The 23,704-nt window shown below is 42.3% G+C and overlaps 1 long non-coding RNA gene across 2 annotated transcripts in view; it reads left to right on the forward strand.

Moving 5' to 3' along the window:
- The window catches only part of LOC133538562 (uncharacterized), a 35,590-nt gene extending 12,470 nt beyond the window's left edge, over positions 1-23,120 (forward strand). Inside the window, exons 2-4 of one of the 2 annotated variants that reach the window (XR_009803040.1) lie at positions 14,629-14,718; positions 22,655-22,828; positions 22,901-23,120. This is a non-coding gene — a long non-coding RNA (uncharacterized LOC133538562). The remainder of the gene's footprint in view (positions 1-14,628; positions 14,719-22,654; positions 22,829-22,900) is intronic. The other variant, XR_009803041.1, reaches the window with a different exon arrangement.
- Positions 23,121-23,704: the final 584 nt, after the last annotated feature.

Genomic DNA, 23,704 nt, shown 5'->3' on the forward strand with positions numbered 1-23,704 from the left:
TTTTTCACTAATTTTGCAGCTATACACCTCAGAGTCATAAATCGTCGAACTTGATTCATGCTAATCTTAGCATGCTAGCATTTTTTTTGCTAATTTTGCAGCTATACACCTCAGAGTCATAAATCTTGGAACTTGATTCATGCTAATATTATCAGGCTAGCTTTTTTTTCGCTAATTTTGCAGCTATACACCTCAGAGTCATGAATCTTGGAACTTGATTCATGCTAATATTAGCATGCTAGCTTTTTTTTTGCTAATTTTGCAGCTATACACTTCAGAGTCATAAATCGTGGAACTTGATTCATGCGAATATTAGCATGCTAGCTTTTTTCACTAATTTTGCATCTATACACCTCAGAGTCATAAATCGTCGAACTTGATTCATGCTAATCTTAGCATGCTAGATTTTTTTTTGCTAATTTTGCAGCTATACACAGAGTCATACATTTTGGAACTTAATTCATGCTAATATTAGCATGCTAGCTTTTTTTCACAAATTTGCAGCTATACACCTCAGAGTCATGAATCTTGGAACTTGATTCATGCTAATATTAGCATGCTAGCTTTTCTCACTAATTTTGCAGCTATACACCTCCAGAGTCAAAAATCGTCGAACTTGATTCATGCTAATCTTAGCATGCTAGCTTTTTTTTTGCTAATTTTGCAGCTATACACCTCAGAGTCATAAATCTTGGAACTTGATTCATGCTAATATTATCAGGCTAGCTTTTTTTTCGCTAATTTTGCAGCTATACACCTCAGAGTCATGAATCTTGGAACTTGATTCATGCTAATCTTAGCATGCTAGCTTTTTTTTGCTAATTTTGCAGCTATACACCTCAGAGTCATAAATCTTGGAACTTGATTCATGCTAATATTATCAGGCTAGCTTTTTTTTCGCTAATTTTGCAGCTATACACCTCAGAGTCATAAATCTTGGAACTTGATTCATGCTAATATTAGCATGCTAGCTTTTCTCACTAATTTTGCAGCTATACGCCTCCAGAGTCAAAAATCGTGGAACTTGATTCATGCTAATATTAGCATGCTAGCTTTTTTCATTAATTTTGCAGCTATACACCTCAGAGTCATAAATCGTCGAACTTGATTCATGCTAATCTTAGCATGCTAGCTTTTTTTTTTGCTAATTTTGCAGCTATACACCTCAGAGTCATAAATTTTGGAACTTGATTCATGCTAATATTAGCATGCTAGCTTTTTTTCACAAATTTGCAGCTATACACCTCAGAATCATGAATCGTGGAACTTGATTCATGCTAATATTAGCATACTAGCTTTTCTCACTAATTTTGCAGCTATACACCTCCAGAGTCAAAAATCGTGGAACTTGATTCATGCTAATATTAGCATGCTAGCTTTTTTTCGCAAATTTTGCAGTTATACACCTCAGAGTCATAAATCTTGGAACTTGATCCATGCTAATATTAGCATGCTAGCTTTTTTCGCTAATTTTGCAGCTATACACTTCAGAGTCATAAATCTTGGAACTTGATTCATGCTAATATTAGCATGCTAGCTTTTTTACCACTAATTTTGCAGCTCTACACAGAGTCATAAATCGTGGATCTTGATTCATGCTAATATTAGTATGCTAGCTTTTTTTTGCTAATTTTGCAGCTATACACTTCAGAGTCATACATCTTGGAACTTGATTCATGCTAATATTAGCATGTTAGCTTTTTTTTTGCTAATTTTACAGCTATACACTTCAGTCATAAATCTTGGAACTTGATTCATGCTAATATTAGCATGCTAGCTTTTCTCACTAATTTTGCAGCTATGCACCTCCAGAGTCAAAAATCGTGGAACTTGATTCATGCTAATATTAGCATGCTAGCTTTTCTCACTAATTTTGCAGCTATACACCTCCAGAGTCAAAAATCGTCGAACTTGATTCATGCTAATCTTAGCATGCTAGCTTTTTTTTTGCTAATTTTGCAGCTATACACCTCAGAGTCATAAATCTTGGAACTTGATTCATGCTAATATTATCAGGCTAGCTTTTTTTTTCGCTAATTTTGCAGCTATACACCTCAGAGTCATGAATCTTGGAACTTGATTCATGCTAATATTAGCATACTAGCTTTTCTCACTAATTTTGCAGCTATACACCTCCAGAGTCAAAAATCGTGGAACTTGATTCATGCTAATATTAGCATGCTAGCTTTTTTCATTAATTTTGCAGCTATACACCTCAGAGTCATAAATCGTCGAACTTGATTCATGCTAATCTTAGCATGCTAGCTTTTTTTTTGCTAATTTTGCAGCTATACACCTCAGAGTCATAAATTTTGGAACTTGATTCATGCTAATATTAGCATGCTAGCTTTTTTTCACAAATTTGCAGCTATACACCTCAGAGTCATGAATCTTGGAACTTGATTCATGCTAATATTAGCATACTAGCTTTTCTCACTAATTTTGCAGCTATACACCTCCAGAGTCAAAAATTGTGGAACTTGATTCATGCTAATATTAGCATGCTAGCTTTTTTTCGCAAATTTTGCAGTTATACACCTCAGAGTCATAAATCTTGGAACTTGATCCATGCTAATATTAGCATGCTAGCTTTTTTCGCTAATTTTGCAGCTATACACTTCAGAGTCATAAATCTTGGAACTTGATTCATGCTAATATTAGCATGCTAACTTTTTTACCACTAATTTTGCAGCTCTACACAGAGTCATAAATCGTGGATCTTGATTCATGCTAATATTAGTATGCTAGCTTTTTTTTGCTAATTTTGCAGCTATACACTTCAGAGTCATACATCTTGGAACTTGATTCATGCTAATATTAGCATGTTAGCTTTTTTCACTAATTTTACAGCTATACACCTCAGAGTCATAAATCGTGGATCTTGATTCATGCTAATATTAGCATGCTAGCTTATTTTTGCTAATTTTGCAGCTATACACTTCAGTGTCATAAATCTTGGAACTTGATTCATGCTAATATTAGCATGCTAGCTTTATCCACTAATTTTTGCAGCTATACACCTCAGAGTCATAAATCTTGAAACTTGATTCATGCTAATATTAGCATGCTAGCTTTTTTTTCGCTAAGTTTACAGCTATACACCTCAGAGTCCTATATATTTGTATTTGATTCATGCTAAAATTAACATGCGAAATTTTTTCCGATAATTTTACAGCTACACTGTCATATTTTGGTACTTCATTCGTGCGAACATTAGCACGCTAGCTTCTTTCACTAATTTTACAGCTACACACCTCGATGTCCTATATATTTGTACTTGATTCATGCTAACATTAGCATGCTGACCTTCTTTAGGCTAAACACCTTAGAGTCATATATGCAAACTTGATTTGCTAATTTTACATCTATACACCTCGGAGTCATATATATGTATATTTGATTTATGCTAATATTAGCATGCTAGCTTTTTTTTCACTAATTTAACAACTATACACCTCAGAGTCATATATATTTGTATTTGATTCATGCTAAAATTAGCATGCTAGATTTTTTTTCCGATAATTTTACAGCTACACAGTCATATTTTGGTACTTGATTCATGCTAACAATAGCATGCTAACTTTTTTTGCTCATTTTACAGCTATACACAGAGTCATATATATTTGAACTTGACTCATGCTAACATTAGCTTGCTAACCTCTTTTCGCTAATTTTACAGCTATGCACCTCAGTCATATCTTGGTACTTAATTCATGCTAACATTAGCACGCTACCTTCTTTCGCTAATTTTACAGCCATACACCTCAGAGTCCTATATATTTGTACTTGATTCATGCTAACATTAGCATGCTAACCTTGTTTCGCAAATGTTTCGACTATACACCTTACACTCTTACTCATATATGTAAATTTGTTTTGCTAATTTTACAGCTATACACCTCAGAGTCACATTTTGGCACCCGATTCATGCTAACATTAGCATGCTAACCTTTTTCACAAATTTTACAGTGATACACCTGAGTCACATATTTTGGCACTTGATTCATGCTAACATTAGCAGGCTAACCTTTTTTGCAAATTGTACCGTGATACACCTCAGAGTCATATATTTTGGCACTTTATCCATGCTAACATTAGCATGCTAACCTTGTTTCTAAATGTTTTGACTATACACCTTAGAGTCATATATGTACATTTGTTTTGCTAATTTTACAGCCATACACCTCAGAGTCACATATTTTGTCACTTGATTCATGCTAACATTAGCATGCTAACCTTTTTCACAAATTTTACAGCGATATACCTCAGAGTCACATTTTTGGCACTTGATTCATGGTAACATTAGCATGCTAACCTTTGCTATACACCTCAGAGTCACATATTTTGGTACATGATTCATGCTAACATTAGGATGCTAAACTTTTTCACAAATTTTACAGCGATAAACCTGAGAGTCACATATTTTGGAACTTCATTCATGCTAGCATTAGCATACTAACCTTTTTCGCAAATTTTACAGCTACACACCTCAGAGTCACTTATTTTGGCACTTGATTCATGCTAACATTAGCATGCTACCCTTTTTTGCAAATTTTACAGGGATTTTGGCACTTGATTCATGCTAACATTAGCATGCTAACCTTTTTTTGCAAATTTTACAGCGATACACCTCAGAATCACATATTTTGACACTTAATTCATTCTAACAGTAGCATGCTAACCTTTTTTGCAAATTTTACAGCTGTACACCTTACCGTTATATTTTGGTGCTTGATTCATGCTAACATTAGAATGCTAACGTTTTTCACAAATTTTACAGCGATACACCTCAGAGTCACATATTTTGGCAGTGGATTCATGCTAACATTAGCATGCTAACCTTTTTTGCAAATCTTACACCGATTTTGGCACTTGATTCATGCTAACACTAGCATGCTAACCTTTTTCGCAAATTTTACAGCTATACACCTCACCGTCAAGTTTTGGTGCTTGATTCATGCTAACATTAGAATGCTAACTTTTTTCGCAAATTTCACAGCTAAACACTGTCTATGTATATATTTTATTACTTGATGCCTGCTAACGCTACGATCAAACATCATTTACAGCAGGGGTCACCAACGCGGTGCCCGCGAGCACCAGGTAGCCCGTGAAGACCAGATGAGTCGCCCGCTGGCCTTTTTTTAAAAATAGCTCAAATAGCAGCACTTACCAGTGAGCTGCCTCTATTTTTTACATTTTATTTATTTACTAGCAAGCTGGTCTCGCTTCGCTCGACATTTTTAATTCTAAGAGGGACAAAACTCAAATAGAATTTGAAAATCCAAGAAAATATTTTAAAGACTTGGTCTTCACTTGTTTAAATACATTCACTTACTTTGCTTCTTATAACTTTCAGAAAGACGATTTTAGAAAAAAAAAATACAACCTTAAAAATGATTTTAGGATTTTTAAACACATAGACCTTTTTACTTTTTAAATTCCTTCCTCTTCTTTCCTGACAATTTCTTTTTTTTATTGTAAAGAATAATAAATACATTTTAATTTAATTATTCATATTAGCTTCTGTTTTTTCGACGAAGAATATTTGTGAAATCTTTTTTCAAACTTATTATGATTAAAATTCCCCCAAAAATATTCTGGCAAATCTAGAAAATCTTTAGAATCAAATTTAAATCTTATTTCAAAGTCTTTTGAATTTCTTTAAAAATTTTTGTTGTAGAAAATTTAAAGGAATAATGATTTGTCTTTGTTAGAAATATAGCTTGGTCCAATTTGTTATATATTCTAACAAAGTGAAGATTGGATTTTAACCTTTTTAAAACATGTCATCAAAATTCTAAAATTAATCTTAATCAGGAAAAATTACTAAAGATGATCCATAAATTATTTTTTCAAAAAGATTCAAATTAGCTAGTTTTTCTCTTCTTTTTTTCGGTTGAATTTTGAATGTTAAAGAATAATAATTGAAGATAAACTATGTTTCAAAATTAAATTTTCATTTTTTTCGTGTTTTCTCGTCTTTTAAACCGTTCAATTAAGTGTTTTTTTCATCATCATTTATTCCCTACAAAAAACCTTCCGCAAAAGGAAAAAAATGTACGACGGAATGACAGACAGAAATTCCCCTTTTTTAAAATATATATACACATTTATTTATTAAAGGTAAATTGAGCAAATTGGCTATTTCTGGCAATTTATTTAAGTGTGTATCAAACTGGTAGCCCTTTGCATTAATCAGTACCCAAGAAGTAGCTCTTGGTTTCAAAAAGGTTGGTGACCCCTGATTTACTATATTTCTATATGCTAATGTTAACATGCTAGCTTTTTTTTTTTTATCTCATTTTGCAGGTACAAGTCATATTCTATGTTACCTGATGCTATCCAGCAGCCATGCGAACTCGGCATTTAAGCTTTTACACGCCATTTTTTTACCAAAAATCGCATTTTTTCGTCAAGGAATGCGTTTTTTAAATTCATTGACCTCGCTGTGAAACACCACCTGGCGCCGATGCGCATTAAAACTGGTGACGCCAGAGCAAGTGCACGCCAGACTAAGACTTTTTTTTTTTTTAAAGATGTGTGTTTTGAAATGTAACCATGACAACAGGGGTGAAGAACTCTTCACGTGACTTTGCAGTCCTGTCCTGCTTGTAAACCTTTTCCTCCGCCCTTCTCCCCCATCACCACCACCTCCACCGCTCCCCAACACCTGCCCTCATCCACACTGGAGCCCAGGCCTGACTCTCACACACACACACACACACACACACACACACACACACACACACACACACACACACACACACACACACACACACACACACACACACACACACACACACACACAGTTGGCGTCAGTTTGCTTCTAATGACATCCTCTGAGTATAATTAGTCTGGCCAATTAACAGCAGTAACGATGCTTGCATTCATTATGTCAAATTACACTGTGCTGACAAAGTGTCAACTCAGCTATGCTCACCTGCTGAGTGTGTGTGTGTGTGTGTGTGTGTGTTTCCTACTTTATGCAACCCGCTTTTGGAAAGGGTACGCTTTCTATTCTCCACTCACACACACACACACATAATAATGCATGCATTCAATTAGTGTGCATCCTGCAGAGATGTTTCACTCACTCGTCGTCATGGCGATGATGATGATGATGATGATGATGCTCGGTCCAGGATTGGTTAAACTGGATCCGGGACTTTAAATCATCACGTTATTGATTCGCACCGCACCTGGGAGTCCTGCGTTATTAAATATGATGTGTTACTATGAGTCAGATGGGACACCCTCATTTGCATAAAGGAGAAAAAAAAAGAGAGAGAAAGAGGGGCGGGGCCAGGAGGATTCATCTTAATTAGCATCGTAGTACTGTGGAGGTAAAACGACACTGCTGGGAAATCACGCGCACGCACACACATTGCTGTAAAAAATATATATTTGTACTGTAAGTCAGATCTTAAAAAAATCTAGCTCGGTTTCTTAAAAACAGCTGTGAATATATCCAGACAGTGATTCTTAAATTATGGCACGCAGACTCCATCTAGCGGTTAGCCATAGAATTGTATTTTCCGATAGTCAAACACAGTGTTACTGTTCAAACGGTGTGTAGTGTTTATTTTACATATACTTTTATATTACATATTACATATGCTCCTCCACATCGAGAGGAGCCAGGTGAGGTGGTTCGGGCATCTGGTCAGGATGCCACCCGAACGCCTCCCTAGGGAGGTGTTTAGGGCACGTCCAACCGGTAGGAGGCCACGGGGAAGACCCAGGACACGTTGGGAAGACTATGTCTCCCGGCTGGCCTGGGAACGCCTCGGGATCCCCCGGGAAGAGCTAGACGAAGTGGCTGGGGAGAGGGAAGTCTGGGCTTCCCTGCTTAGGCTACTGCCCCCGCGACCCGACCTCGGATAAGCGGAAAATGATGGATGGATGGATGGATGGATACTTGTTAGATAAAACACCTGCCTTGTTTTTTAATGAATACTTAAGTCTACCACGCTACTGTGTTTTGCATGTTGGTCGTTTTGGTGACACTTGGAAAGTTTTGTACTGAGGTAGCACTTTGTAAAAAAAAAAAATAATAATAATAATTAATAATAACTACAATTTTATTCCCCCACTTTGAAACTATACATGTCAAGTTGTATGTATTTTTTGGAGATTTTAAACCTGAAAAGCTGATATATCCATCCATCCATCCATTATCTACCGCTTATTCCCTTTCGGGGTCGCGGGGGGCGCTGGCGCCTAGCTCAGCTACAATCGGGCGGAAGGCAGGGTACACCCTGGACAAGTCGCCACCTCATCGCAGGGCCAACACAGATAGACAGACAACATTCACACTCACATTCACACACTAGGGACCATTTAGTGTTGCCAATCAACCTATCCCCAGGTGCATGTCTTTGGAGGTGGGAGGAAGCCGGAGTACCCGGAGGGAACCCACGCATTCACGGGGAGAACATGCAAACTCCACACAGAAAGATCCCGAGCCTGGATTTGAACCCAGGACTGCAGGAACTTCGTATTGTGAGGCAGACGCTGATATATATCATTTTTAAAAAATCCTCCAATGTTTTTTTTATTTTGAAAAAACTAGACGAAGTGGCTGGGGAGAGGGAAGTCTGGGTTTCCCTGCTTAGGCTGTTGCCCCCGCGACCCGACCTCGGATAAGCGGAAGATGATGGATGGATGGATGGATGGATAGTAATTTTCAAAAAATACATTTCAAGGAAAATAATATTAGTAGTACTACTGTATTATTATTATTAGGCTGTGAGATAAGTCATTATTGTATTTGTATGAATATGTAAATATTACATGTATGTTATATTTTATATTGTTACTATGGTAGATTTTTAGTCTACTCTATGCCTACATTATCCTTTCCATCCATTGTAACTTAGTTACTCTTTCCCTTGTGGATCAATAAAGTTTGTCTAAGTCTAAGAGTCAGTGGTTGAAAGTAGAATGCATTTCTTATATCCAACAGATTAAACAAAAAAAACTTCCAGAAGGTTCTAAAAATCTCAGGTTTCCAAGAAAAAAAAGAAAAAAAAGTAATTTGAAATTTGAAGTATATTTTGGGACTTTTTCCCCCTTAAAAAGAATCAATCAATCAATCAATGTTTATTTATATAGCCCCAAATCACAAATGTCTCAAAGGACTGCACAAATCATTACGACTACAACATCCTCGGAAGAACCCACAAAAGGGCAAGGAAAACTCACACCCAGTGGGCAGGGAGAATTCACATTCAGTGGGACGCCAGTGACAATGCTGACTATGAGAAACCTTGGAGAGGACCTCAGATGTTGGCAACCCCCCCTCTCTAGGGGACCGAAAGCAATGGATGTCGAGCGGGTCTAACATGATACTGTGAAAGTTCAATCCGTAGTGGCTCCAACACAGCCGCGAGAGTTCAGTTCAAGCAGATCCAAGACAGCAGCGAGAGTCCCGTCCACAGGAAACCATCTCAAGCGGATCAGCAGCGTAGAGATGTCCCCAACCGATACAGGCGAGCGGTCCATCCTGGGTCCCGACGAGCGGTCCATCCTGGGTCTCGACTCTGGACAGCCAGTACTTCATCCAAAAAGAAGACTATGTTCATGTACTGGAAAGCCACGGTGGTTTTTGCTGCATGCTTTGAATGGGGGGAAAGTAGCGCCATCTGGTGGAAACACTAACTATTTTATTTTAGAGTGATTGATGTTTCATGACTTCCCGGTCGGTGATTCACATTTTTAGTACAATTTCATATCCATTTTTTTATTTCTTTGCACGATCGAAAATATTAAGCTAATCCTTGACGATGTGGCGTTCATTGTTCAAAATTGAGGAGGATTCTTATAAACAATAATCCCCAAATAGAGTTTTGGGTTGGGTTTTTTTCTGAAACCAGCCGACTGGAATGTTGAACGGTTTGTGCGGAAACATCACCGTTGACTCGGTCGTCCATTACAATGTTCAGTAATAATATCGTCTTGTGGCAGAGAGGGTGGGTGTGGGGGCGGGGCTTAACCGTGTCATTTCCTCATTCTGATCTTGCAAGACAATCTGTCCTTATCAGTGTCCGATTCCCACTTTTGCAGGGCGAAAGTAGACAGAGAGGCTGGAGAGACACACACACACACACACACACACACACACACACACACACACACACACACACACACACACACACACACACACACAAACACAACACAACACACTTGTATTTCCTACCTTCTTGAGACCTCAGAAAAATGCCTACCTCTTAAGGACCACCCTTTCTACATATATAGAAATTTGTATCTACTAAATTAATAATATATATACACTATGCAATTATACAAAAGGTAAGCTTTTAGTCAATTCTTTTTGGGGAATTTTTGGTTTGTAATTTTTTTTAAATCTTCATTATTTACTTCAAGTTATTACAGTATGTCCCTATATATATATATATATATATATATATATATATATATATATATATATATATATACGTATACGTGGGTTCGCTCAAGGTACTCCGGCTTCCTCCCGATTCCAAAGACATGCACCTGGGGATAGGTTGATTAGCAACACTAAATTGGCCCTAGTGTGTGAATGTTGTCTGTCTATCTGTGTTGGCCCTGTGATGAGGTGGCGACTTGTCCAGGGTGTACCCCGCCTTCCGCCCGATTGTAGCTGAGATAGGCGCCAGCGCCCCCCGCTACCACAAAAGGGAATAAGCGGTAGAAAATGGGTGGATGGATGAATGGATGGATGGATGGATATATCCATCCATCCATCCATCCATCATCTTCCGCTTATCCGAGGTCGGGTCGCGGGGGCAGCAGCCTAAGCAGGGAAACCCAGACTTCCCTCTCCCCAGCCACTTCGTCTAGCTCTTCCCGGGGGATCCCGAGGCGTTCCCAGGCCAGCCGGGAGACATAGTCTTCCCAACGTGTCCTGGGTCTTCCCCGTGGCCTCCTACCGGTTGGACGTGCCCTAAACACCTCCCTAGGGAGGCGTTCGGGTGGCATCCTGACCAGATGCCCGAACCACCTCATCTGGCTCCTCTCGATGTGAAGGAGCAGCGGCTTTACTTTGAGTTCCTCCCGGATGGCAGAGCTTCTCACCCTATCTCTAAGGGAGAGACCTGGAAACTCATTTCGGCCGCTTGTACCCGTGATCTTATCCTTTCGGTCATGACCCAAAGCTCATGACCATAGGTGAGGATGGGAACGTAGATCGACCGGTAAATTGAGAGCTTTGCCTTCCGGCTCAGCTCCTTCTTCACCACAACGGATCGATACAACGTCCGCATTACTGAAGACGCCGCACCGATCCGCCTGTCGATCTCACGATCCACTCTTCCCCCACTCGTGAACAAGACTCCTAGGTACTTGAACTCCTCCACTTGGGGCAGGGTCTCTTCCCCAACCCGGAGATGGCACTCCACCCTTTTCCGGGCGAGAACCATGGACTCGGACTTGGAGGTGCTGATTCTCATTCCGGTCGCTTCACACTCGGCTGCGAACCAATCCAGTGAGAGCTGAAGATCCCGGTCAGATGAAGCCATCAGGACCACATCATCTGCAAAAAGCAGAGACCTAATCCTGCGGTCACCAAACCGGAACCCCTCAACGCCTTGACTGCGCCTAGAAATTCTGTCCATAAAAGTTATGAACAGAATCGGTGACAAAGGACAGCCTTGGCGGAGTCCAACCCTCACTGGAAACGTGTCCGACTTACTGCCGGCAATGCGGACCAAGCTCTGACACTGATCATACAGGGAGCGGACCGCCACAATAAGACAGTCCGATACCCCATACTCTCTGAGCACTCCCCACAGGACTTCCCGAGGGACACGGTCCAATGCCTTCTCCAAGTCCACAAAGCACATGTAGACTGGTTGGGCAAACTCCCATGCACCCTCAAGAACCCTGCCGAGAGTATAGAGCTGGTCCACAGTTCCACGACCAGGACGAAAACCATGGATATATATATAAAATATATAAAAATAATAAAAATGTATTAATTCATTTTGGCCAAAGGGGGCGCATTTCAATTTCTTACACACACTCGTTATTTCATATGTTGACCAGAGGGGGAGCACTTTTAAAACCGACACACAGTCAATTAGAAAAATCCTTACTTTTTGGGACCACCCTCATTTTGATGGATTTCCCCACCAGGGATGCAAATGAGAAATTCTCTATTAGAGCGGTGTCAAAGTTGTCTTCCCTGAGGGCCACATCGCAGTTATGTTTGGCCCCAGAGGGCCGCTTCTAACAGTGAATACTATTATTACTCACTTTTTTTAATGCATTATTATTAGTAGATTTTTTTTTTTAACTAAAATGTCAAAAAAGATATGGTAAGGTGCAATAATTTCACCTCAAAATGTAGTGTATATTACTGTAAATGGAAAAACAGTACTGCTGTTTTTATTGGTTTAAAAAAGGCAGCTCAGTTGCCAGAATTTTCCTGTAAATTTTACATTAGTTTTTTTTTTCATTGTAAATTTAAAAAAAAACTGCAATTTTACAGTAAAATGTTGTGTTTTGTTTTGTTACCACAAATTAACAACTGTAGATTTTTTGGTGTATTACTGTAAATGCCAAAATGGTACCACAGTTTATTACAGTAAAAAAAAAAGTACAGTTATTTTTAATTCAGAGCAGAAAGCTGTAAATATTTGTATTTACAACAATATTAGTATATACAGTACATACTATGCAAATATAAAAAAAGGTCAGCTTTTAGTTATTTATTTTTTCTGTAAATTACTTTTAATCTTCATTATTTACTTTGAGTTATTACAGTATGTCTCTATATACAGATTCATTTATTTATTATTTTAATTAATTTTAGCCCAAAATTTCTGACACAGACTTGTTATTTCATATGTTGGTCAGAGGGGGAGCACTTCCAATTTTCACACACTTGTTATTTCATATGTTGACCAGAAGGGGAGCACTTTTAAAACAGACATCCATCCATCCATCCATTTTCTACCGCCTATTCCCTTTTGGGGTCGCGGGGGGCGCTGGCGCCTATCTCAGCTACAATCGGGCGGAAGGCGGGGTACACCCTGGACAAGTCACCACCTCATCGCAGGGCCAACACAGATAGACGGACAACATTCACACACTAGGGACCATTTAGTGTTGCCAATCAACCTATCCCCAGGTGCATGTCTTTGGAGGTGGGAGGAAGCCGGAGTACCCGGAGGGAACCCACGCATTCACGGGGAGAACATGCAAACTCCACACAGAAAGATCCCGAGCCTGGATTTGAACCCAGGACTGCAGGACCTTCGTATTGTGAGGCAGACGCACTAACCCCTGTGCCACCGTGAAGCCCTAAAACCGACACAGTCAATTTGAAAAATCCCTCCATTTTGGTACCACCCTAATTTTGATAGATATCACCACACTGGGTGCAAATGAGATCATTTTTTTGTTTTTTTGTCATGTGCTTAAGACCGATGACAAACGAGTCACTTTGTGTAACCCAGCTGTAGAAGCTATTTGTTCGTGGCCACCATAGTCTTAGTATCGTGGTGTATTTGTTCATCCTATGGTCACATATGGGACGAGGGTTGTCTTACGTCAGCACCGGAAATCGTAAAATCAGCCGTGCACCTGGCAGGTTTTTTGGGGGGAGGGGAATAACTAGGGAAGTCATTTACCTGCCGTCTTGTTTTATCATATATTGCTGCCTTTGCATCTGTCAACGTTTACTTTTGTATGCACATTAAATCAACAAAAAAATCCTGACTTTGGAGCAATGTTCACGGACTCTCGTATTTGGCTCTCTATTAGATGCAATGGTTTCCAGTATTGGGACCATGATTTATGTCCTGACTTGCTCACCGGTCCTCATATGGAAGGTACTTTTCCTGGTGGATGTCTCAAGAAGGGTAGAAATACAAGAAAACACACACACACACACACACACACACACACACACACACACAGAGACGGAGGGTTGAAATTGCATAAAGCAAAGGGGTACAGACAGAAGAGTGGAGAACAAACAGGCCTATCACACGACCACAGAGCCAGATAATAAGATAAGGCCTAATCAATCAATTCTCGCACACAGAGAGATATTGCTAAGTGGCTCCTGAGTCGCGCCGCAAATTAAATCTGCACACTCCTCCAAGTGAGAGCGCGCCGTGGAAGTGGGAGTGGGCCGAGCGCAGGGGAAGGCGAGTGGGGGCGATAATAGGCGCTAATTTCATCAGCACGGCCCATGATGAAGCTTTTACACGCTGCTTGGAGAGGCCAAACTAAAAGGCTGCAGCTTTGCTCATGTTCAATATGAGTGCTGTGTCAGGAGTGCATTTGCCACACCACGGACCGCAATATGATTACTGCTCTAATGGGCCTGTGTGTGTTTGCGTGTGTGTGTGTGTGTGTGTGTGTGTGTGTTTGTGTGTGTGTGTGTGCGTGGAGGAAAATGGTAAAAAAAAAGTAACAAATGATTAAACTTAAGGCCCAAGACCTCGCTCAAAAAAAATCATGCAACTCGGGTCAGAGGTAGGGCCGGGCGATATACTTCTATATACTCGATATATCGCGGGTTTGTCTCCGTGCGATATAGAAAATGACTATATGGTGATATTCGAGTATACGTTACAGGTGTTTCTCACTCTTTGTTGTCTCTCTTTCTCACAGAGATGTAAAACAAGCGCACCTTCTTACATACGTCACATACTGCATGTGCAACGTCATACGCCCTCGCGGAGAAGAGAGGTAGCGGCATGGGTAGGTGCGGTGCGAGTGGTAATACAAGAGAAAGATGGTGGGAATGTGGTAACAAAGTAAGTTGTGATGCTAGCGGTGAACTGCAAGTGGTAGTACGAGAGAAAGATGGTGTGGAATGTGGTAACAAAGTAAGCTGTGATGCTAGCGGTGAACTGCAAGTGGTAGTACGAGAGAAAGATGGTGTGAATGTGGTAACAAAGTAAGCTGTGATGCTAGCGGTGCGGTGCGAGTGGTAATACAAGAGAAAGATGGTGGGAATGTGGTAACAAAGTAAGTTGTGATGCTAGCGGTGAACTGCAAGTGGTAGTACGAGAGAAAGATGGTGTGGAATGTGGTAACAAAGTAAGCTGTGATGCTAGCGGTGAACTGCAAGTGGTAGTACGAGAGAAAGATGGTGTGAATGTGGTAACAAAGTAAGCTGTGATGCTAGCGGTGCGGTGCGAGTGGTAATACAAGAGAAAGATGGTGGGAATGTGGTAACAAAGTAAGTTGTGATGCTAGCGGTGAACTGCAAGTGGTAGTACGAGAGAAAGATGGTGTGGAATGTGGTAACAAAGTAAGCTGTGATGCTAGCGGTGAACTGCAAGTGGTAGTACGAGAGAAAGATGGTGTGAATGTGGTAACAAAGTAAGCTGTGATGCTAGCGGTGCGGTGAGAGTGGTAATACGATAGAAAGATGGTGTGAATGTGGTAAAGTAAGCTGTGCTGCTAGCGGTGCGGTGCGAGTGGTAATACGAGAAAAAGATGGTGTGAATGTGGTAACAAAGGTAGCTGTGATGCTAGCGGTGCGGTGTGAGTGGTAATACGAGAGAAAGATGGTGTGAATGTGGTAACAAAGTAAGCTGTGATGCTAGCGGTGCGGTGAGAGTGGTAATACGAGAGAAAGATGGTGTGAATGTGGTAACAAAGGTAGCTGTGATGCTAGCGGTGCGGTGTGAGTGGTAATACGAGAGAAAGATGGTGTGAATGTGGTAACAAAGTAAGCTGTGATGCTAGCGGTGCGGTGTGAGTGGTAATACGAGAGAAAGATGGTGTGAATGTGGTAACAAAGTAAGCTGTGATGCTAGCGGCGCGGTGAGAGTGGTAATACGATAGAAAGATGGTGTGAATGTGGTAAAGTAAGCTGTGCTGCTAGCGGTGCGGTGCGAGTGGTAATACGAGAAAAAGATGGTGTGAATGTGGTAACAAAGGTAGCTGTGATGCTAGCGGTGCGGTGTGAGTGGTAATACGAGAGAAAGATGGTGTGAATGTGGTAACAAAGTAAGCTGTGATGCTAGCGGTGCGGTGAGAGTGGTAATACGAGAGAAAGATGGTGTGAATGTGGTAACAAAGGTAGCTGTGATGCTAGCGGTGCGGTGTGAGTGGTAATACGAGAGAAAGATGGTGTGAATGTGGTAACAAAGTAAGCTGTGATGCTAGCGGTGCGGTGAGAGTGGTAATACGAGAGAAAGATGGTGTGAATGTGGTAACAAAGTAAGCTGTGATGCTAGCGGTGCGGTGTGAGTGGTAATACGAGAGAAAGATGGTGTGAATGTGGTAACAAAGTAAGCTGTGATGCTAGCGGCGCGGTGAGAGTGGTAATACGATAGAAAGATGGTGTGAATGTGGTAAAGTAAGCTGTGCTGCTAGCGGTGCGGTGCGAGTGGTAATACGAGAGAAAGATGGTGTGAATGTGGTAACAGAGTAAGCTGTGATGCTAGCAGTGCGGTGTGAGTGGTAATACGAGAGAAAGATGGTGTGAATGTGGTAACAAAGTAAGCTGTGATGCTAGCGGTGCGGTGTGAGTGGTAATACGAGAGAAAGATGGTGTGAATGTGGTAACAAAGTAAGCTGTGATGCTAGCGGTGCGGTGAGAGTGGTAATACGAGAAAAAGATGGTGTGAATGTGGTAACAAAGTTAGCTGTGATGCTAGCGGTGCGGTGTGAGTGGTAATACGAGAAAAAGATGGTGTGAATGTGGTAACAAAGGTAGCTGTGATGCTAGCGGTGCGGTGCGAGTGGTAATACGAGAGAAAGATGGTGTGAATGTGGTAACAAAGTTCGCTGTGATGCTAGCGGTGCGGTGTGAATGGTAATACAAGAGAAAGATGGTGTGAATGTGGTAACAGTTAGCTGTGATGCTAGCGGTGCGGTGCGAGTGGTAGTACAAGAGAAAGATGGTGTGAATGTGGTAACAAAGGTAGCTGTGATGCTAGCGGTGCAGTGCGAGTGGTAATACGACAGAAAGATGGTGTGGAATGTGGTAACAAAGTAAGCTGTGATGCTAGCAGTGCGGTGCGAGTGGTAATAAGAGAAAAAGATGGTGTGAATGTGGTAACAAAGGTAGCTGTGATGCTAGCGGTGTGGTGCGAGTGGTAATACGAGAGAAAGATGGTGTGAATGTGGTAACAAAGTTCACTGTGATGCTAGCGGTGCGGTGCGAGTGGTAATACGAGAGAAAGATGGTGTGAATGTGGTAACAAAGTAAGCTGTGATGCTAGCGGTGCGGTGTGAGTGGTAATACGAGAGAAAGATGGTGTGAATGTGGTAACAAAGTAAGCTGTGATGCTAGCGGCGCGGTGAGAGTGGTAATACGATAGAAAGATGGTGTGAATGTGGTAACAAAGGTAGCTGTGATGCTAGCGGTGCAGTGCGAGTGGTAATACGACAGAAAGATGGTGTGGAATGTGGTAACAAAGTAAGCTGTGATGCTAGCAGTGCGGTGCGAGTGGTAATAAGAGAGAAAGATGGTGTGAATGTGGTAACAAAGTAAGCTGTGATGCTAGCGGCGCGGTGAGAGTGGTAATACGATAGAAAGATGGTGTGAATGTGGTAAAGTAAGCTGTGCTGCTAGCGGTGCAGTGCGAGTGGTAATACGAGAGAAAGATGGTGTGAATGTGGTAACAAAGTAAGCTGTGATGCTAGCGGTGCGGTGAGAGTGGTAATACGAGAAAAAGATGGTGTGAATGTGGTAACAAAGGTAGCTGTGATGCTAGCGGTGTGGTGAGAGTGGTAATACGATAGAAAGATGGTGTGAATGTGGTAAAGTAAGCTGTGCTGCTAGCGGTGCGGTGCGAGTGGTAATACGAGAGAAAGATGGTGTGAATGTGGTAACAAAGTAAGCTGTGATGCTAGCAGTGCGGTGTGAGTGGTAATACGAGAAAAAGATGGTGTGAATGTGGTAACAAAGTTCGCTGTGATGCTAGCGGTGCGGTGCGAGTGGTAATACGAGAGAAAGATGGTGTGAATGTGGTAACAAAGTAAGCTGTGATGCTAGCGGTGCGGTGAGAGTGGTAATACGATAGAAAGATGGTGTGAATGTGGTAAAGTAAGCTGTGCTGCTAGCGGTGCGGTGCGAGTGGTAATACGAGAAAAAGATGGTGTGAATGTGGTAACAAAGGTAGCTGTGATGCTAGCGGTGCGGTGTGAGTGGTAATACGAGAGAAAGATGGTGTGAATGTGGTAACAAAGTAAGCTGTGATGCTAGCGGTGCGGTGAGAGTGGTAATACGAGAGAAAGATGGTGTGAATGTGGTAACAAAGGTAGCTGTGATGCTAGCGGTGCGGTGTGAGTGGTAATACGAGAGAAAGATGGTGTGAATGTGGTAACAAAGTAAGCTGTGATGCTAGCGGTGCGGTGTGAGTGGTAATACGAGAGAAAGATGGTGTGAATGTGGTAACAAAGTAAGCTGTGATGCTAGCGGCGCGGTGAGAGTGGTAATACGATAGAAAGATGGTGTGAATGTGGTAAAGTAAGCTGTGCTGCTAGCGGTGCGGTGCGAGTGGTAATACGAGAAAAAGATGGTGTGAATGTGGTAACAAAGGTAGCTGTGATGCTAGCGGTGCGGTGTGAGTGGTAATACGAGAGAAAGATGGTGTGAATGTGGTAACAAAGTAAGCTGTGATGCTAGCGGTGCGGTGAGAGTGGTAATACGAGAGAAAGATGGTGTGAATGTGGTAACAAAGGTAGCTGTGATGCTAGCGGTGCGGTGTGAGTGGTAATACGAGAGAAAGATGGTGTGAATGTGGTAACAAAGTAAGCTGTGATGCTAGCGGCGCGGTGAGAGTGGTAATACGATAGAAAGATGGTGTGAATGTGGTAAAGTAAGCTGTGCTGCTAGCGGTGCGGTGCGAGTGGTAATACGAGAGAAAGATGGTGTGAATGTGGTAACAGAGTAAGCTGTGATGCTAGCAGTGCGGTGTGAGTGGTAATACGAGAGAAAGATGGTGTGAATGTGGTAACAAAGTAAGCTGTGATGCTAGCGGTGCGGTGTGAGTGGTAATACGAGAGAAAGATGGTGTGAATGTGGTAACAAAGTAAGCTGTGATGCTAGCGGTGCGGTGAGAGTGGTAATACGAGAAAAAGATGGTGTGAATGTGGTAACAAAGTTAGCTGTGATGCTAGCGGTGCGGTGTGAGTGGTAATACGAGAAAAAGATGGTGTGAATGTGGTAACAAAGGTAGCTGTGATGCTAGCGGTGCGGTGCGAGTGGTAATACGAGAGAAAGATGGTGTGAATGTGGTAACAAAGTTCGCTGTGATGCTAGCGGTGCGGTGTGAATGGTAATACAAGAGAAAGATGGTGTGAATGTGGTAACAGTTAGCTGTGATGCTAGCGGTGCGGTGCGAGTGGTAGTACAAGAGAAAGATGGTGTGAATGTGGTAACAAAGGTAGCTGTGATGCTAGCGGTGCAGTGCGAGTGGTAATACGACAGAAAGATGGTGTGGAATGTGGTAACAAAGTAAGCTGTGATGCTAGCAGTGCGGTGCGAGTGGTAATAAGAGAAAAAGATGGTGTGAATGTGGTAACAAAGGTAGCTGTGATGCTAGCGGTGTGGTGCGAGTGGTAATACGAGAGAAAGATGGTGTGAATGTGGTAACAAAGTTCGCTGTGATGCTAGCGGTGCGGTGCGAGTGGTAATACGAGAGAAAGATGGTGTGAATGTGGTAACAAAGTAAGCTGTGATGCTAGCGGTGCGGTGTGAGTGGTAATACGAGAGAAAGATGGTGTGAATGTGGTAACAAAGTAAGCTGTGATGCTAGCGGCGCGGTGAGAGTGGTAATACGATAGAAAGATGGTGTGAATGTGGTAACAAAGGTAGCTGTGATGCTAGCGGTGCAGTGCGAGTGGTAATACGACAGAAAGATGGTGTGAATGTGGTAACAAAGTAAGCTGTGATGCTAGCAGTGCGGTGCGAGTGGTAATAAGAGAGAAAGATGGTGTGAATGTGGTAACAAAGTAAGCTGTGATGCTAGCGGCGCGGTGAGAGTGGTAATACGATAGAAAGATGGTGTGAATGTGGTAAAGTAAGCTGTGCTGCTAGCGGTGCAGTGCGAGTGGTAATACGAGAGAAAGATGGTGTGAATGTGGTAACAAAGTAAGCTGTGATGCTAGCGGTGCGGTGAGAGTGGTAATACGAGAAAAAGATGGTGTGAATGTGGTAACAAAGGTAGCTGTGATGCTAGCGGTGTGGTGAGAGTGGTAATACGATAGAAAGATGGTGTGAATGTGGTAAAGTAAGCTGTGCTGCTAGCGGTGCGGTGCGAGTGGTAATACGAGAGAAAGATGGTGTGAATGTGGTAACAAAGTAAGCTGTGATGCTAGCAGTGCGGTGTGAGTGGTAATACGAGAAAAAGATGGTGTGAATGTGGTAACAAAGTTCGCTGTGATGCTAGCGGTGCGGTGCGAGTGGTAATACGAGAGAAATATGGTGTGAATGTGGTAACAAAGTAAGCTGTGATGCTAGCGGTGCGGTGAGAGTGGTAATACGAGAGAAAGATGGTGTGAATGTGGTAACAAAGTAAGCTGTGATGCTAGCGGCGCGGTGAGAGTGGTAATACGATAGAAAGATGGTGTGAATGTGGTAAAGTAAGCTGTGATGCTAGCGGTGCGGTGCGAGTGGTAATACGAGAGAAAGATGGTGTGAATGTGGTAACAAAGTAAGCTGTGATGCTAGCAGTGCGGTGTGAGTGGTAATACGAGAAAAAGATGGTGTGAATGTGGTAACAAAGTAAGCTGTGATGCTAGCGGTGCGGTGAGAGTGGTAATACGAGAGAAAGATGGTGTGAATGTGGTAACAAAGGTAGCTGTGATGCTAGCGGTGTGGTGCGAGTGGTAATACGAGAGAAAGATGGTGTGAATGTGGTAACAAAGTTCGCTCTGATGCTAGCGGTGCGGTGTGAGTGGTAATACGAGAGAAAGATGGTGTGAATGTGGTAACAAAGTAAGCTGTGATGCTAGCGGTGCAGTGCGAGTGGTAATACGAGAGAAAGATGGTGGGAATGTGGTAACAAAGTTAGCTGTGATGCTAGCAGTGCAGTGCGAGTGGTAATACGTGAGAAAGATAGTGGGAATGTGGTAACAAAGTAAGCTGTGATGCTAGCGGTGCAGTGCGAGTGGTAATACGAGAGAAAGATGGTGGGAATGTGGTAACAAAGTAAGCTGTGATGCTAGCGGTGCAGTGCGAGTGGTAATACGAGAGAAAGATGGTGGGAATGTGGTAACAAAGTTAGCTGTGATGCTAGCAGTGCAGTGCGAGTGGTAATACGAGAGAAAGATGGTGGGAATGTGGTAACGGAGTAAGCTGTGATGCTAGCGGTGCGGTGAGAGTGGTAATACGAGAGAAAGATGGTGTGAATGTGGTAACGGAGTAAGCTGTGATGCTAGCGGTGCGGTGCGAGTGGTAATACGAGAGAAAGATGGTGTGAATGTGGTAACAAAGTTAGCTGTGATGCTAGCGGTGCGGTGAGAGTGGTAATACGAGAGAAAGATGGTGTGAATGTGGTAACAAAGTAAGCTGTGATGCTAGCGGTGCAGTGCGAGTGGTAATACGAGAGAAAGATGGTGGGAATGTGGTAACAAAGTTAGCTGTGACGCTAGCGGTGCAGTGCGAGTGGTAATACGAGAGAAAGATGGTGGGAATGTGGTAACGGAGTAAGCTGTGATGCTAGCGGTGCGGTGAGAGTGGTAATACGAGAGAAAGATGGTGTGAATGTGGTAACAAAGTAAGCTGTGATGCTAGCGGTGCAGTGCGAGTGGTAATACGAGAGAAAGATGGTGGGAATGTGGTAACAAAGTTAGCTGTGACGCTAGCGGTGCAGTGCGAGTGGTAATACGAGAGAAAGATGGTGTGAATGTGGTAACGGAGTAAGCTGTGATGCTAGCGGTGCGGTGCGAGTGGTAATACGAGGGCAAGAAGGTGCGAATCTGGTAACAAATGGAGGAAGAATTAATTCCCAAGAAAAACAGCAGGGAGTCCATCGTCTGGTGGTGGTTTGGCTTCAAGCGGGAAGATGTTGAACAGACAACAGTAATATGTCCAGTATGTAATAACATCGGAATCGCTCCCACTGCCTTCGTCTTTTTTTTTTTTTCTTCTAGTCCTCACTCTCTCTTTCCTCATCCACGAATCTTTCATCCTCGCTCAAATTAATGGGGATATTGTCGCTTTCTCGGTCCGAATCGCTCTCGCTGCTGGTGGCCATGATTGTAAACAATGTTCAGATGTGAGGAGCCCTACAACCCGTGACGTCACGCGCACATCGTCTGCTACTTCCGGTACAAAAGTTGCGAACTTTCTCATCGATGTTCTCTACTAAATCCTTTCAGCCAAAATGTGGCAATATCGCGAAATGATCAAGTATGACACATAGAATGGACCTGCTATCCCTCATTTCAGTAGGCCTTAAAATCACGAGTGTCTCAAAGGGCTGCACAAGCCACGACGACATCCTCGGTTCAGATCCCACATCAGGGCAAGGAAAAACTCAACCCAGTGGGATTATTATGTAAAGGAAACAAATGTGCGATGTATCTGCCGCGTGAAAGAAATGCATTTCAACACATGCTAATAAAAGGAGGTCTGACCGTAGAGATTCAGTCTAATTTAAATATGCAGAGCAGGTGAAAAGTGGACGAGCTAACACGCACGCACACAAATGAAGATGTTTCCCTGCAGGCACGGTGACAGACAGCAGCGGGCAGGCAACACATGGCTCCCAGCAGACAACGCCGGGCCCTCACATCATTAACACCTTCCGCTGCTCTCCGCCGGGACCCCCCGAGCGACCGGGGCCCCCCGTGCAAAGAGGGAAGACGGGGACCGAGGACGTAAAGGCTGAAGATGCGACAGGTATGTGTGCGCTCTTCTCAGTTTCCAAAAGCTCCCGACTCCTCAGCTAATTAGTCGTGCGCAATTAAGCAGGCTTGGAGCCAGCATGCAGGTAAACAAACGTGCGGAGGAAACTATAACCCACGTCAATGGTCGCCAGAAGACGACAAAAGGAGGGAGAGGCAATCAGAAGTCCCAGTGGACATATTGAAGAAGAATGGATTTTAGCTACAGCAGCTCTCATTTGTATGTTAATTTACACAATTAACACAAAACACAAACGGGGGTCAAAGAAAATAAATAGCTACGTTTTGCTGCTTCTTTCATGTTGTTGTTCTACCAAGTGTTGGGAGTGAAGTCTGGAATATGCATCATTGCGAGCTCCTCCCCTTCCAAACCCTCCAAAATCGTCACAAACTACAAAAAAATACAAACCCTGTTTCCATATGAGTTGGGAAATTGTGTTAGATGTAAATATAAACAGAATACAATGATTTGCAAATCATTTTCAACCCATATTCAGTTGAATATGCTACAAAGACAACATATTTGATGTTCAAACTCATAAACTTTTTTATTTTTTGTGCAAATAATAACATAGAATTTCATGGCTGCAGCACGTGTCAAAGTAGTTGGGAAAGGGCATGTTCACCACTGTGTTACATCACCTTTTCTTTAAACAACACTCAATAAATGTTTGGGAACTGAGGAAACTAATTGTTGAAGCTTTGAAAGTGGAATTCTTTCCCATTCTTGTTTTATGTAGAGCTTCAGTCGTTCAACAGTCCGGGGTCTTTGCTGTCGTATTTTACGCTTCATAATGCGCCACACATTTTCCATGGGAGACAGGTCTGGACTGCAGGCGGGCCAGGAAAGTACCCGCACTCTTTTTTTACG

This window comes from Nerophis ophidion, linkage group LG20 (assembly GCF_033978795.1).
Source record: "Nerophis ophidion isolate RoL-2023_Sa linkage group LG20, RoL_Noph_v1.0, whole genome shotgun sequence".
Taxonomy (NCBI): domain Eukaryota; kingdom Metazoa; phylum Chordata; class Actinopteri; order Syngnathiformes; family Syngnathidae; genus Nerophis; species Nerophis ophidion.